This window comes from Xiphophorus maculatus, chromosome 23 (assembly GCF_002775205.1).
Source record: "Xiphophorus maculatus strain JP 163 A chromosome 23, X_maculatus-5.0-male, whole genome shotgun sequence".
Classification (NCBI taxonomy): Eukaryota; Metazoa; Chordata; class Actinopteri; order Cyprinodontiformes; family Poeciliidae; genus Xiphophorus; species Xiphophorus maculatus.
Window position 1 is genome coordinate 27,233,988 of NC_036465.1, and position 17,499 is coordinate 27,251,486.

The 17,499-nt window shown below is 41.0% G+C and overlaps 1 protein-coding gene across 4 annotated transcripts in view; it reads right to left on the minus strand.

Annotated features, from left to right (window-relative positions):
• LOC102222637 (X-linked interleukin-1 receptor accessory protein-like 2) overlaps nt 1-17,499 on the minus strand; it is a 392,716-nt gene that overhangs the window by 305,066 nt on the left and 70,151 nt on the right. The gene's annotated exons all lie outside the window — the stretch shown is intronic.

The following is a 17,499-nucleotide window of genomic DNA, read 5'->3' on the forward strand; positions in this document are numbered from 1 at the left end:
AAGGGGCAGTGTTATATAAAATTGACTTTTTTTACATCATGTTATGTTATTTTTGCATCAAAAACATACCTTGCATGTTTCACAAATCCTTTCATCTCCCATGGCAACCCTTCATCTGTGCAAAATCTCACAGATTACCCATCCCCCTCTCAGCTCCTTCAGACTAGCCATCAGCAGTTAGCAAACACAAACTACTTCTCAGTGCAGAGCTGGTAAAAACGTTGTTAAAGGGCTAATAGAGGAGCCATGTTGTGATGGGAGTTTCAGAAAAAACAGAAGTTTTTAAAGAGACAGAGGCACAATTTCAATTCAAATTGAAGTCATAGTTGGCATATTAAGCATTTTTATAACAACTGAAGGTAGCAGTTACTTAATTATGCTATAAAACACCACTATGTAGGTGGAGAATACATAATACTGTCCCTTTGAAAACAAGAAAATGTAAGCAATGGGAAAGGCTAAAGGTTTAATCTAAAGCACAGTCAATATGGACGCCAATCGGATCCTTAGCTTTCCCATCTACCAGACTGAACACTTGCGAATGGCATTCAAAGCCAGACTAATCTACACTAAGCATGTAACCTCTGCCAATGCGGAGCCAGCATGGACCTTGGAGAACGATGCCGTATCGCTCACCTGCTCCAGTACGGAGCTCCTCTGATCTTAGTCGAGGGAGTCTGTCTCCTGGTCTTATTAGAATGCCAATAGCAAGTTTCCCCACCCGACTACACCTGATACACATGCGCACGCACCCATCCGCACATGGGCCCAATTATTCACTGGTAATTGCTATGTCAATACGAAGCTAAGCAGTACTGTAGCTGTCGCTTAAACACAGAAATGGACACACTCGCTATCCTTTAATCGTCCTTCCTCGGATTGCTTAGCAGCTATCTTCACACACACACCGTCCCACTTGTGCATCTGCCCATTTAGACTCCCCGTGGATTCAATCTGCCACTCGCTTTTCATCCATTCGCCTCACCGTCCTCTTCCCCCCCAGGTTTAAACGCGCATAAACACACACGGGCAAACGTAGCGTTGCACGGAAGGTCAGAGACGAGGTTCACGCGTGTCACATCTTTCTCACCCGTCCTCTTTTCACTGTCCTGCCCCCCCAAGACTTGCACAGTGAAAAGCCATTTACCCTGACACCTAACTGCACTTTGTACTGACCTTTTACCCCCCATTTCTTTAGCTTCGTGATGTTTGCCTCGTCTTAATTTGCCATTTCTTCTTTTGGAAGTGGAGTTACAGTTGTAAAAAGAAATTAGGATACAGTGTGAGACTGTGCATGCAACAGATTGGGACATACTGATATGTCACAGAATCATTTAATCAAGCCGCTAGCTACTTCAATAAACAATTACTCATCCATTTTTTAAATCTCATACAGCAAAGACAACATTAATTGCTGAGCGACTTTCTACATTTAACTAGCCAGCTACTTGTTTGTAAAAATAGCTAGCTAGCTGTGTAAACACTTAGTTGATTAAATCGCTAGCTATCAGTATACTTAGATGTTTAAATAGCTAGCCATCTAGCCAGCTAGCTAGATAGTTTATTTAACCTGGAGAAAATTTGATTGAAGTTTAAATAAACAATATCAATTAAAGAAAAGGCCCTTTATAATTTCCATTTTAATTAAATCCAAAAGTGAATTTCTGGTGAGAATTAACTCTTACCTGTCATAATGACACTGGTCTCCTCTCTGACTTGTATAGAAGTGTTTTGAGGGTGACAGTTAAAGGGTTAAATGAGGACATCCATGTAGTTAGCCAGTTTGTTTTGTAACCTAATCCTTCTGTAAAATGCCCCACAAATACATTTTTATTGACCTTAGTGATATTGTTTGCTTAGTGATCTGACAAACCTCTGTGGCCTTCACAAAGCAACTATATCCACACCTAGGATTGTAATGAGACAAAAGGTGAAACGCTGTAAGTGTTCTGAACATGTTTGCAGGCCACTGTGTGCTGCTTTATGTACAGACTTCGAAGTGTTTGTGGAAAATGTGTGAGTGGCGCTGAACAAAAGCCAGCCAAACCCGATTAGAAATAATACCCTCCACCCCTTCGCGTCGCAAAGCTTGACAACTGCATTCGTCTCAGCCATGACGTTGACTGGCTAATAGTTGGATCTCCTTCAGCTGAGAACAGTGATTTCATGTCACCATGCCAGGCAAATCGGCCGATCGTACCAGCAATTATGATAAGAGATCTACCATCTCTTTGAAATGTTCCTGGAGTGATCTAAGAGATGGTTAGGACGACTTTCTGAACAAGATCAGCTTTGAACTGTCACGTTCAGGTTCTGGTATAAAATATCCCAAAGGAATCTGTAGTTGTGTTTTATCTACAGCTGTGTTGGATTTGGTTAGCTTGGTTGACCAAGAAAAGTGTTAAGTGTCCTTAACAAGGCAATATGATCATTAGTTTAGCCGCATCATTAGAACACCTGCATAATGATCAGCACCTCCTGCAACCCTTGAGATTAAGAAAGTATGGATGGATGGATAGTTTGTAACAACGTCGTATCCAGCTTAACTTTCAATACTCCCTCATTTTTTTGGCCCCACATAATCTTCCTTGACGTTTTGCCGCCTTCACCCATGATTAATTTCTCTTGACTCATCTTTTTCTCATGAGTCTCTTCTTCTTCCTCTCCCGCCTCCCCCGTCGTTCGGCGTTTCCGTCCGTCTCCCCTCCCCTCCCCTCTCGTCTCTCCTCTGCCGTCCGCCCCGTCCTCGCTCTCCCCTCCCCTGACCTGCTCTCCTGGCTCAGGCCCAGCTAAATTACCAGTTCTGCAGAGCGATGGTGACAGAGTGCAGAACTTAATTACACACTGGCTGACAGCAAGGACTATGTGTTAGATTCTCTCCCGTCTCGTCCCACTCTCTTCTCTTCTTTTCTCCTCATGTCTTCTGTTTCCTTTTCATTTCCCGTTTTTTTTCTTCTCCATTCTCTTAACGTCTCTCTCCGTCTCCCTCCACCTTGTTAATGACTAGTCTTGGACCTGTGACCCATATCGGATTTGGCATCCAGTGCCGTGCAATGGCATTCCATCCTCTTTAACTTTTTCACATTGAGTTTTATAACGTCCACAAACTTTAATGTATTGTTTTGGGGTTTTATGGTGGACGAACACAAGGAAAAGCATCGCTGTAATAGTTTGTGGTTTTCAAAATGCTCTACAATAAAATTCAAAAGAGTGGTGTACAGTTACAATTAATCCACTTTACTTTGGAACCTCTAAGTAAAATGCTCAACCAACATGGACGAATGTGCTCTGATTAATTTGGATTTATGGCCAAACCCAAAATTCAGGTTTCTGTGGCATCTTTAATAAGCCTTCAACACATACAGCATAATAACAACCAAACGAGAATTTGCGACATAAAGTTGTATTAATCTCCTTGTTGTTGTGTAAATAGAGGAGTATATAGTTTAACCTGCTGAGGAAGGAAAGAAAGTAAGGAGGGTGTAGCAGGTAAGACTGTAACGAGCGCAGCGCACAGTATGCTGCGCCGCTCCCATCAGTCACACATCCCAGAGGATTTACACCCGACTCACACAACAAACGACAAGACAATGTTGGAAGACGTTAAAAGCTGAATTTGGGAGAAATTACGCAAATTATGGTTTAAAAACAAAAGCAGTAAAATCATGATAAAGTAATACGTCGGATTTAATTCGGGCTCAGGCCAGCAAAGTTAGTTAGACGGGTCGGATCTGGCTCAAACACAAAGCCTATGGACCCGGGTTGGATTTTTAGGCCTGAACTAACAGCATGTCAATCACATTTTGTGGAGAAAAACCAGCATCACCCTGAACACAACGTCACTGCCTTTCTTCAGCTCAGACAAAGAAATGCCTGGAGGATTAAATTCAGACTACTAGCATGACATTGACCCTAAACATACAGCCAGAGCTACATTGGGAAGAGTCTTGATGGTAGTTTGGCCCAGTCACAGTCCACACATCCATTTTTCATACCTGCTTATCCCTGCAGAGTCACGAGGAGGCCGGTGCCTATCTCGAGAGATCATTGAGTCACAGGCGGGGTACAGGCCTGATAGATCGCCAGGGCAACAAAAAGAGACACACAACGACAGACAACCATCCACACACTGACACCTAAGGGGAATTAGTCAAATTATTCAACTATTCTCATTTCTGTGGGAGGAAGACAGAGCACCCGCAGAGAAACCATGCATGCAAACTTCATTCAGAAAGACAAGCAGGCCAGGATCTGAACCGGGGAGCTTCTCGCCTCAAGGCAACAGAGATACCAACTGTGCCACCATGCCGAGGCAAGACCTTCATTCAGCTGATAGCCTGCAACAAGACTTAAATACTGACTTCAATAGTGATGTGGAATGATGTGTACTCTGACTTAGGAGGGACAAAATCTCATCTTCCAAATCTAGAAAGCTGCTTGTAATGTGACAGCATGTCGTCACCTTCCTAAAATAATGGCCTGAGGCAGTTTTTGCCTTAAGTGATTTTACTTTTGTCGAGATAATCTTTTGCCAAATTCACGTTTGGCAAAAAATTACTTTAATGACTTATCGTAGGAAGATGATGATATGACAAAGTTAATTTGGTATGTTTGGTATGAATACTGTAGAATGCAAAACTATACATGAAGAAACATATTCTACCTTCTTTGATTGTAAGAGGTGGCATGCTGGGATTTTATTACATTAAGCTAAGAAGAAAGAAAGGAAAAAACTTAGAGATCAATATTGTTAATGTTCTTTTTTTTAATCTGATTACAAAGTAAATCAGGCATATTTCCCAAATCAACATTTACTGCTGTGATTATGCCAATGTGTCAACTAGGAACCATCTTGCGGAGGCATACATCAAAGAAAACCGCTTCGGCAGTCTGGTGGTTTGATGGAGAGATGCATAAATTACAGACAGAAACCAGCAGGTCACTGGACTGAAAGTCCATTGGGAAACAATGAGATCACGGTGATACATAATATTCATCGATTCCCATTATTAACACAAACTGGAGCCTTGCACGAGGTCACCGAGACAGAACAGACCACTGGACACCAGCCACGGCGGTCACTACAGGTCAAAGGACGGAGCCTCTGTTACACTGGAGCTTTAGTCACCAAAGATCCTGTCCACAGTTTACCCTTCAAAAAAGTGAATGTGGGGAGTGAAAGCACCAAAAGATTCTCTGAAGAAATTAATTCAGGTTCTGAGAGAAAGGTGTAAGAACAATGGGCCAATTTTCAGCCAGAAAGTCTTGGATTCTGACATCCTTACGTGTCACCTATCCAGGCAGTGTACACCAATTCATGGAGACAGTATTTCTTGATGTCTATGGCCTCTTTCAGCAGGTAAGTACGCCCTGCCACAAACTTCTATGGTTCAGGAATGGTTTCAAGAACAAAACAATGAGTTTCTGAAGTTGTCTTTTCTCTAAGAGTGCATTCACACCAGCCATATTTAGTCCACTTTAATCAAACTGTAGTTTGTTTGCCAAGAATGTCTGGCTTGCTTGGGGAGTTTGTGAATGAGTCATCAAACTCTGATGAAGACCCAAAAACTGAACCGTAGTAGAGAATTCTGGCACGGTTTGTATAGCGCAGGGCATTCTGGGTAAATACAACCAGAACAAACACACAAGTCTGGTGCTAGTGGGAGAAATGGCTCGTGGTCTTCTGCCAATGACCAAAGAGAAATCCTTCAGCCACTAAAATCTGGCAGCACTTCATTTTTATTTACTTCTTAGGTTTTTGTGTCGCTTCCTTCAACGTTTCTTTCTGTCACACCGCCACAGACAAGTGCGTATGAGTCAAAAGGTTTGGTTCGTTCGCAGTGTGAAAGCAAACCGCACCAACTAAAATGTAACAAATTTAGCAACTTTGGTCCCCAACTGAACTGAGTGTACCGGACCATCAGGTCTGAAAACTCCCTGAAATCACCCCAGATTTTAATCCAATCGTGTGTCTTTTGGGCATAAATGACTCTGATCAATGAAGACTTCACCTCACAAACCATCTGATTTCAGATACCACAGCTCACCTTCAGGGGTCTAATGAAGTCCATACCTCAATGAACCGGTACTGTTTGAGCATAAAATACACTATTAATCAGATGGCCATGACACTATGTCTGATTGTGTGTGTTTAATTTGGTTGGTGTTGGTTACTAATTTTATTAAAAATATCACAAATCATGAATCATTGCACAGTTGGAAAATCCAGAGCTAGAAGTCTTAAGTGAAATGTAAACATGGCCTGTGAGATCAGCATGGATTACACTGTTGGTGTTACCGAGGTGGAACCTTGTCTCAGAAACACACAGAAGGAGCAACAAACACACACAGCTGCTCACATTAAGCTCAAACCGCAGAGAGCCAATCGTCTTTGGGGATGGATTGATAGAAATAAATACATAAGTCTTCTTTTCCTTTTATCTCTGTAAATACATTAACAACTTTTAATACGCGTACGTGTGAGTAGTGGTGCCTTTTGTTGGTACATTTAGGTCAGGGTCAGTCTTCGGCTGCTTAGCCTGTGCGTTCTTCTATCTGTGTTTGTTTTTTGTTTATAGAGTACGTGTTCCAACATTAATTTGTTTCCCAGGCTTATTTGTCCACTTCCAATTTATTCTGTTTATTTATTGCTGCTGCTGCTCCAAATGTGCTCCTGTGTTTTCTCTTGCCTGTGCATATATGCTGCTGTACCTCCCGCGTGCGATGCATGCGCAATGTGTTGAAGCTGCAGCTGTTTTGTGGGTTCATCTTTATTGGCTTATCGTTCATTTGATTGTTTTTTCTTCCAGTTTGCTAGTTATTTCTACTCCCATCACTCAGCTGGTTGTAGTTTAAGAAAAAAGAAACAGGTTTGTGTACCGATGGCATCCAACTTACAGAGACTAAAACTTTGTTTACATGAGAACAGTAAAAAAAAGTCATAATTCTGAGGAAAAAAAAGTCAAAAATTGGAGAAAAATGTTGTCAGTAGGAGTAAAAAGATTGACGATTACCAATCTTTTACGCAGCATGATGTGCTGATTCCAGTTTTGGCTGACACCAATTTATTTTGTCTGAAATGTTGTTAAATACAACAAGAAAGTTGCAGGGTTGGAAAAAGTGGGATGACTACAGTACTGTTTACTGACAAAGTGCAGCCATGACGTGGTGGGCGGGGCTAAAAGTCAGTCAAACCTCTCACAGCAGAGAAAAAGGACAGTGAGTGATTTTTAGACCTTTACTGAGGCAGATAAGATCAGCTTCACAAACAAGTATCGAACGATCACAGATCTCCCAAAATTAAGGAAAGCGGCACCAATAAATCGGTGCACCCAGAGAAATCAGATTTCTGACTTTTTCATCTCAAGCTTCTGGCTTTTTTCTCAGAATTGTGACTTTTTTTATTCTGATATGACAGACTTCAGATGTTAGATGCAGAATCCTGAGAAAAAAAAGTCAGAATTCTGGCTTGTTTAATCTCAGATTTCTGCCCTTTTTTTCTCAGAATTCGGACCTAATGGTGCGTTCACAACAAACGCGTTGTGTGTGTCAAAAACAGCTCTGACGCTTCGAGTTCAACGCGTGTTCACTTTGAACGCAGACACTTGACATTTTGCTCCACACCCAGCGTTTTGCGTGTCTGGTTTACGTTCAGAGTCTATCTGGAGTCGCGTCGACGGCGCGTCAGACGTGTCAAGATCGCTCCAGCCGTTGTTTTCCGTTGCCGGCTTATTCGTCGGACGCGCTTGACGTGTCAAACGCTTCGAATCGTGCTGCGATGCCTCCACATAGACTTTGACTGTAAACCAGATGCACCTGATGTGTGAAACGTGTTTGGTGTGAATTAATCTCTGAATTCTGAGAAATAAAGACTGATTTCTTCTTCTTTTTTTTTTACAGTGGTACTTCCTCCTCCATACAAGGAGCTTCCTGGTGCTGAGATTTTAGCAAGCTGTCAGAAAGTGAATGCATCAGTAAATGGTTCAGTCAGTCTCACTGTAAACCTTTACTTCTGAAGGCGATTAGCTTCTCCAAATGAACGGCTTGAGGATTTATATGAGAAACAATGGCTCATAAACAACACCTCCCACTTCATCATGACAATGGAAGACCAACGGCTAAACTGGAGTTTCAGTATTTACCAGTTATTGGAAAGGTTTGAATCTTACGGGGTTCCTAAGTTGTTTAAGACTTTTCTAAAACATTTTAATTTCAGGGGAAAAGGTGAGCTATTCTTCCAGAAAGAGACTTCCATGGCAATAAAATTTACCCGACATTGAGTCTGAATTGTCTAAGAGAAGCAAATAGGTCTTGGTAAATTGAAATAGATTATAGGACCTATAGCAGTGCTCATTAAAAGGATTTGATAGATGTACACATTTGAGCTTCTGTGTGTCATCTCTGTGTGTTGATCACAGAAAACACATAACAAATTCAAACTTGTGCACCTAATCCTATTAAAAAAATAAATCAAAAATCCTGGCACTCGCATGTCGCATAATCACCGCACCGTGAAAAACGATCAGTTCAAATACATCATTAAAAGTCTCAAATTAATTTGAGATTCATCCCGATGGAACCATATGTAAACTAACTTCAGCTCTAAACTGGGTTCGGATCGCCAAGTCAATTTGTGCATGCTTTTATTCGTCTTTTTTGCACATTCTGGGTGTGTGTGTGCTGGGGAAGAGGGGCAATTATTGGGGGCTGCATATACTCTGTTTCCCCTGGGTCCCTTGTCAAATATCATTAGCGTCAATAGCACACAGACACACACACAGAAACTACACCAGAAGAAATGATTTTACATGAGGTCTTCCTGCATGTGAACAGGGAGGCATGTGATATAATGAAATGTAACCGTAATAAGCCACATAAAGACAACGTTCCACACTGTAATCACAGCAGCCCACTGAACTACACACACAGGTAACAGTTAGATACAGAGGGTTATTTTAAAGGGGCAGTATTATTTGTATTCCAGGCACAAAGTGGCATTTTATATCACAATAAAGTAACTATGTTACCTTCAGTTGTCATAAAAATGCTGTTTATATCAAATATGACTTAAAAGAAATTTGACCTTGTAATTTAACGCCTTGATTTGAATTGGGCCACTGTCTCTTTAAGAAGAAACTTCTGCTCTTTCTGAAACTCTGCCTTCAGGAAGTCATCGTAACATGGCTCCTCTATTAATCCTTTAGCAACGTTTTTACCAGCGTTTCACTGAGAAGTAGCTCCTATAATGAGCTCAGCAGATGCTCAGTTCCACCAGATGTTTGCTAATTGCTGCTGGCTAGTCTGAAGGAGCTGAGGGAGGGAGGGGAGCTCTGTGAGGCGGCAGCTCACAGAGCAGAGCTTCCGAGCGGCTGCTCGGAAGCTCAAAGGCGGCGCTCTGTCCCCCCAAGCACTTTGCACAGCTAAATGGTTGCCATGGAGACGAAAGGATTTCTCAAACATGCATGACAGGATCAAAGCAACACTCCAGGTGTGTTTTTGAGGAGGGAAAAACATTATAACATGATATAAAACTCAAAACAGTTGACTTTATGCAATACTGGCACTTTAACTGTTGATACTTTTACCTCTTTAGTGTTAATATATGAAGAAATGAAGGACTTGTGCATTTATTAAACGTGTCTATGTTCATTTTTACTACATTGCTGAGGTAAAATAAAATGTACAGTTTTCCTAGTTCAGCTTAGTTTATTTCGCACACCTAAAATACAAACCAAAGATAATAATAATAAAAAATAATAATAATAATAATAATGCAACGAAGAAGCCCCAATGGGCTTATAAAATGCTTCCACCAAAATAATATAGAAAAAATATATAATTATACACAAGAGTACGTCAGTTGATCATAAATGTATGAAATACATTTAGTAATCATTACATTAAATCAAAAAGCCTGTATTTGCACAGAGTATGAATATATTCTGCACAGTAGACAGAACAGTAAAGACGTGAACACGGGGACGGCCGTGTCAGGCTTCATCAATATTCGAGTGCAGACCTGGAAAATGAATAAATCTTTAATATGACCTGCACAGTGAAGACATGGGAGCAGCTATGTAAGGTCTGTGGAGGGAGGTGAGGGGCATTAGGAGTTAAAGTTGCATGAGGTTGGCACTGGCCCATTTATTAATAGCAAGACATTTGTGGATGAATTGGGGGTAAATTTATTATTATTTGCTCCAGTTTAACCACTAGTGTGGCGCATTCTTGGGAAAAGTTGCCAGGTGTTATGGGTTTAGTCACTGCTGTAAGGGGGGGGGAGAGCTGTCAGTACTCCCGTTAATGTCAAACAAACATGGGACAGAAACATGCATGATATTTATTTTTAATCTTTCAATCAAGAGATAATCAGTTTTATTGTAGAGAAAAGAAAAGAAAAACCAGAACGGTTTCTAAGTTATCACCTCAAGTTGTCGAGAAAGGAAGTTTGAGTTTTAGTAGCTGAGTGGGTTAGCTTAGCATCAACAAAGTAGCAGTACTGTCAGACTAAGTGTTGTGATGTACATGGATAACAGTGGATAGAGAGTAGGCATAAGTCAGTTACCCTGTCACAGTAGAAGCAAGTTTTTAAAAGTTACAAAATATGTTTTCCAAGTTACGTTTCCAACAGTTTAAGTTCATTTATTGAGACGCCAGAGAAAATATCAATTGGACCACAGTTTGTTTGGATATTTGAGGCAAAGATGAATGAAGTGCTCTCTCCACCCTGCCTGTTGCTGCTCCCTGGTGGTCCGCTGCTTGAAAGCACCCTACTCAATGTTATTAATAAGTTATTGATTAGCTTTTAGTTTTAAATATCTGAGCTCCTGCCAAACTGGTTGTGTCACATTTCCTGTTTTACAATCTTCCCTCCACACCGTTGTTGTTGTTTATTTTTATGGCGTCATGAAACTTGAAACTGCTGCTGCGCAAATTACTCAACAGGTTGTTGCTAGGTAACCAAAGAATGACTGAGTTAGTTGATTGATTCCACCAACACAGCTAAGCTCGAGTGAGAGGTGGAGCAGATAAAACCTTTCCTCTGCCTACATCGCCCAGAGTGCCGTGCGGTTCTGGATCGGAATTCAGTGAATGTTCTATGTACTGAATATTGAATATTCTATCACGTGTGTTATTTATTGATATTAATCCAGTCCAACGTTATCGTAACTGTAAAAAGTGACATTGTTTTTGCAGTAGGTGCTACAGATTCTTTTGCAAACACTATTTCACCAAGTAACTGTGGTACTTTTACTTCATAAACAATTAAACGTACACACCTAACGAGGCTTCTTAAAAGCACATTCTAGGTTAACATGACCGATTGTGGGTTATTTAAAGTAAGGGCTTTCTACTGTGATTGTTGTGACTGAAGAGAGGGTCCGGGGAACACTCCATGCCAACAGGGACTTGTCCTCATGCAGCCACGCTAACACGCTGTTGTGCTTTCGAGCGTCGGTTGCTTTGTGCGCCGAACAAACACACTCACATTCAGCCACTCGACTGCAGACACGGTGAGTGCTGCGAGGAGAAAAGTCAAGAGGATTTCTTTGTGTGACAAAGGCACTTGTGTTAATTAGTCACGCTGGAGAGAAATGTTAGGTAGTGCTGGTGGTAAACATAGAAAAGGGTTTTGTGTTTTATTTCATCAAAGGCGTAAACACACGGTCACAGAGAGGGCGGTAATGTCATTCAGCATATGTTATTTAGGTTATGTCTGCCTATAACTAATAGCGAATTCTCCCAGCTCCTTGCTGCAGGGCAAAATATTGATGATAACTACAGGTTTTACTGTCATGTTGTCAACATACCACACACGTGATATAGAAAACAAAAACGGACGCAGTGCTTTGCACCTAACTGTCAACAACTAGACAAGATCAAGAAAAAGGTTTAGTTAAGAAAAAAAGAAGGGTTAGGGAAGTAGGTCAGTTATGCTAGCTTGACTTTGACTATCTTAACATGTAGATGTGCTGCAGAATTCAGTAAAAAAAAAAAATAACTAAACGGTGATCTACACACAAACTCTGGCAGATCATCCGTAGCAGGAGCTTAGATTATTGTTCAGAGAATCGCTTATTAATAATCGCAAAAGAAACATAAAGCCTGAAAACATAAAACTGAATGTCCTGTTCTTAGTGTGTAGAAAAAATCTGCGTTTTTTGTTGTTATTTTGGTGTTGAATCTCAACACATTAGTTGCATTTTTGTCAGGTCGTTGGTATGGCAATGCATTTGTGTGTAACATAACTGACATGGAGAGCGAGAAAAATGAAAAATACCAGTGGTTTTGAGTTATTCTTCAACGGTTTTTGTACGTCATTTTTCCCTTTGCTGTGTGGCGCACTGAACTAAATTAATAAACAGTTTCCAGGTTTCATTTTGCTAACGGAGTTGTTCTACTTTCTAATTGTCTTTTTCCCTCCAGCGTTATCCGCATGCGTTGCCCATTCTTGCTTGCTAGTTGTGTTTGTAGCTAACCTCATGTGCAGACTCCATGTTTGGAGCCACTTACAGGCCTGGGGGAGTAGAAACATCATTTTATGATGTTTTCGATGCGCCCATGTAGATGGAAACATTTCTGGAAACTGTCTCGTGTAGACACAGGTGTTGTTGAAAACAAAAACCTGTTTAAAAAACAAAACCTTCCCATGTGGATGGGGTTTTAAAATATTTGCTCCCATCTTAAGCTCTGCATGGCATCATGAGTGGTGGTTTTAAAATATTAACTTTCAAAATCATTCAGTTAGTTTTTAATTCAGAGAAATAACTTTTAAAAGGGTCACGACCCCACCTGGTTTCAACAAAGAATTCAAACCAGCAATAATTAAAGTAATACTTAAATATCAATTTTACATCCCACAATTTTTCAGCTAAACGTGTTCGCAAACTCAAACTGCACGTTTGAACACGACTTCGATATTCATGACGCGGTTGTGGTATGGAATTGATAGAAACCACACAGTTAAAAGTTTTCACCTTCAGTTGGAGCAGTCATCACAGTTTGAGATCTCTGAACTTTTTATGCGGTTAAAGCAACACTTACCAGAACGGCAACGTGAAACCCACACGAAGCCTTCACGTTCCGTCCAGATAGAGCTGACAATGTGTGGCCCTCAGAGGAGACGAGCGGCTCCTGTTCGCTTCTGCTGCTCATTAGTTTTAGGGAAGGAGCCGACGGTCGGCCTGTGATGTCGCTTCTTTTCATTTAACCGCCGCTAGAATGTGTGAAGCTGTGAAAGGAGACTGCAAACACACCAAAAAGCACTAAAGTAGAGATTTTTTTTAAAAACTTAATCCGCTCCCTGTTTCTCTTTGCAAAATGGCTAATTAGTCGCTACTTTTCACCCTCGCAATAATTGGCGAGTAGTCGGACATTTTAAAGTCTTTCACTGGCAAACTACGTCTGACCTGGCCAATCATATTGTTTAATAAGTCAGAAAAGTGACAGCACCAGCCAGCAGGCTGAACAAAGCACACAGAGATTCTCTCCAGCTGAACGCGGACAGAAATGATTCCATCGTATGTATTCAGTTTCTGTTTCCAACAACAATATTGTTTTGTTTTATAATTTTCTAGCATTTAATCTTGTTGCATGTGAAAGGACGCAGAAGGAAGAGCCAAAACATTTACATTTTAGATTAAATTAGGCTGCGTTAGAGTCTGAGTCGGCTGCGGCCGCTTAAGAAGGCGGCTCCGCTGCATCTTAAGCCTGTTGCTTCACCGGAAAACGTGCCAATCTGAAATCGACTTCCCTTTGACCTGCAGCGTCTCTAGCCAAAGGGTTTGTGTGGCTGGGGTCAGGTAGAGGTCACACAATACTGTATTCCCAGATTTCCTTCCTACAGAACAACTATATAAGCTCCAGACGGCCTTAATCTGTCCAAACGTGGCTTCAGAGTTTCTGACCACGCAGCACCACCCTGCTCTGCGCCACCTTATCACAATTTGCCAGCTTTTACTGCAGCAGGTGCTGCATCAAAGCAATGCAGCACAGCAGGGAGACCGACATGAGCAAATGGTAGTTCCTATCCATATGGAGTCCCATGCCCTACACACACACACACACACACACACACACACGAATACAAGTAGAGGAAGACAGAACAGATCCAACAGCCTATCTTTGGCTCGCCCACATAAATGTCCGCTTGGCTCTGCTCTGATCACATAATTGCCGAGTACACACCTCTCCCACACATCCCGCACACGCACACACACACACACACACACACACACGCACACATATCAAGAAAGCAGACACGGCAGCACACTCAGGCAGCTTGCTCAAATATACTCTTAGAACCAGGATGTATACATATGCACATCCTTGCGAGTCGGGGTGGCGAGAAGCGGGCACTTCACACGTAGAGCCGTGCCTGCAGTCGTAAGCGCGCCGCGGTGCAGAAAACAGCAAACAAGAACGCCCACCAGCTCACCCACACAGGGAGCACAATGACAGGAGAGCGAGCCAGAGACCTGCAGGAAGGAGAGAGGGGCGAGAAAATCCGAAAAAACACCAACACTGTAGCAAAAGAAGAGTGGAAGGAATCAATCTTTCCTTCAATTCCTAAAGTCCAAATAGACTATAATGATGCAATGATTTGTTACATTTACAAAAGGAATATAGCTGTAAAATTGTAAGTCTTATCAAACATTCAGCTGAAACATCCTGCGGGTTTGCCTTAAAATCTAATCCATATTTTTAACAAGAGCTGTCCTCTTGTAGCTGTTGCTACCTAGTAAAGGAGTGTGAAGTTTGCATTAAACGTCAAAGTGCTCATGAAGAAGGTCAGAGATAGCCTATTAAAACCTTAAAGATTGTAAAGCCTCAAGTAGATCATTTAAGCTTCTTATCACAACAGTTTAACAAGGAAAAGTGTTTTTGAACAGTCCTGTCTTGAAAATGACATCATAGAGCTCAAATGAGCCTAATTGTATAAGAAGTAAAGGTGAAATACATGTTAAAGTTAATGCTAAGATAAGATCAAACGGAGCTTTGGGAATAAATTCATTTAGTGGAAAATTATGTCTAAAAATAAAATTATATATATATACGTTTGTTTTTTTGTTTTTTTTTACCTAAATAAGAGTTTAAAATGCAGCTTGAAGCTTAAATCATACAGTAACAAAAAAGGCAGTTACTGGTATCAGGGTATGATAATCCAGGAAAGATTCTCATTGTAATATTCCTTTGGAGGAAAGTAATGAGATCTTGGAGTAAATACTTGAGTGATGTTTCCTTTATCAGCTGTATGGCGCTAACACAGCCCAGCGACTCGCCCAGCTGTTGCTAGCTAGCTAATAAAAGCTTCCTGTGCTTTTTACATTCCTTGTAAAACAAAATTATTGCTTTCAAAAAATATTTCCTGTTGCTAGAAGCCTTAGGCATGGATACTGATGGAGCACCAGTCATTTATTTCAAGATCGCACTGTTTTAAAGCTGTAGTTAGCAAGCGACAGGTGGTATAGCCGCTACAGCAGCTAGCTCGATTGACCAGTAAATTCCATTCCAATTCCAATGTTGCTAGCTAGCTAATAAAAGCTTCCTGTACTTTTATGTTGCTTAAAAAACAAATTCAATGCTTTCAAAAAAGTATTTCTGGTTGCTACAAGTACAGACAGTCCGTGGCATGGACACTAATGGAGCACCGATCATTTGTTTTAAGATAGCACAGTTTTAAAGCTATTGCTAGCAAGCTAAAGGTGGCGGCTGCTATAGTAGTTAGCTTGATTAACCAGTAGATAATGTCAGCTTATGTTCCTTTTTACAGACCAAAAAGCAAAAAAATACCAACATTTTTGATTAAATTAACATATACAAATTTGTAAAACCATGTATAAGGTCAAAACATGATGACTATAAGAATGGATACATTTTGAGGAGCAGTTGTTACTTTTCTATTTTAAACTAAATAAATGACATTTAAATTAAATTACATAAAGTCAGAGTCATAAAGTCAAAGCTTTGTTTAAATTCAGTGACGCCCTGAAAATTCTACTCAGTTATTATTTATGCATATAATCTAACATTTTTATGGGTTTTTTTGGCACTGATGGCATGTCCACATTGGTAGCTGGAGAGGAGCTATGTAGAGAAAGAAGAGGAAGACATGCAGTAAATAGCCCAGGGCTGGGCATTGAACCCAGGAGAGCTGCGTCCAAGACCGTAGCCTCAGCAGACGCTGCCTGCTCCATCACTGAGCCGCGCGGCTACCCTCAAGGTTATTAGATCGTGATCATTTTCAACCGACGCATTCCTAATCTAAAGTAAACGTAAATCGATGAAGTTAGAAGAATTGTTTTCCTGAGCCGGTCTGTAGCATGGATTTAATGTTTAATAATCTCATGGCTCCTCCATCTTTCCTTAAAGCCTCTTCGTGTTTTCACCTCTCTGCTGGGCTGAATTTGCTGTTGCTGGTGCTTTGCGATAAATGACACAGTTTGTGAATCACAGAAAGAGCAGCGTCATCACAGTAGGGGTATCCGATTCCTCGGAAATAGAAACTGATTGAAGAAATATAGTAGTCCTTCATAGAGTGTGAAGGCATTGCAGGTTAGTTGACAAGTTTCTTCCAGTCAAACTGTTTTTCTCGCTTTGCAGTTTTCATGAGAAGCTACAGATTAGCTGGTTTGACTTCAAACTTTCTACACACATGTAGAAAACACAAATCATCTCAAGAGTTTTTTGATGGTGTTTTTTATTCCTAAAATGTAAATTGTATATTTGAAAGTCCATTGGCTGTTCCTTGTTTGTGATGACATTGAGCCAGAGGTTTAGTCTGCATGGCAAGTACTGCTTCTTTCTTTAAACATGATTAGCAATAATCCAAACCCCTCAAATGAAAGCAAAATCTCACTAAACATGAATGAATCTATGAAATTAGGGGCACTTTGTAATTTTCTTTGAATCTTAAGACAAACACCAACTCTAGCGTGAAAAGGATCAAGACCACAATCAAAGGTTTAGAAGGCAAGTTTCCTGTTAAATCCTCTTAACTTATTATCAACAAAAACCGTGCGATATGATTAGATTACAGCAGAATCTGTTCCAACTGGATTGCTTTAATTCGATGAACAAGTTTGCTAAAACCTGCTAAGTCATTTTCAGTGTTCAGCGTCGTCTGCAGGAGTTGGAAGAGGGAGCGGAAGAAGAAAATTACAGATGCCGTTGGCACAGTTTGATGTTACTGATCCACTGACTTAAAAAAAAAAAAAAAAGTTATTTAATTGTTCCCAAGAAAAACAATGGGATCACGAAAAGTTGTGAATGCATTGGCAACGCTCCTTATCCCCCATCCAGTGCAACACGGCGCTTTGGAACTCCGTGCGGTACGTCGATGCCCCAATCAAAGTCTCCCACCATCAGGCCAATCAGGCAGATGAAACACGTCGATTCTGAATAACAGATCATCAGCAGATCTGTCATCAGCCGGCTCGCACACACACAAAGGAGCAGAACCGAAGCAACGACGACAGCAGCGCTCAAAACCGGCGACAC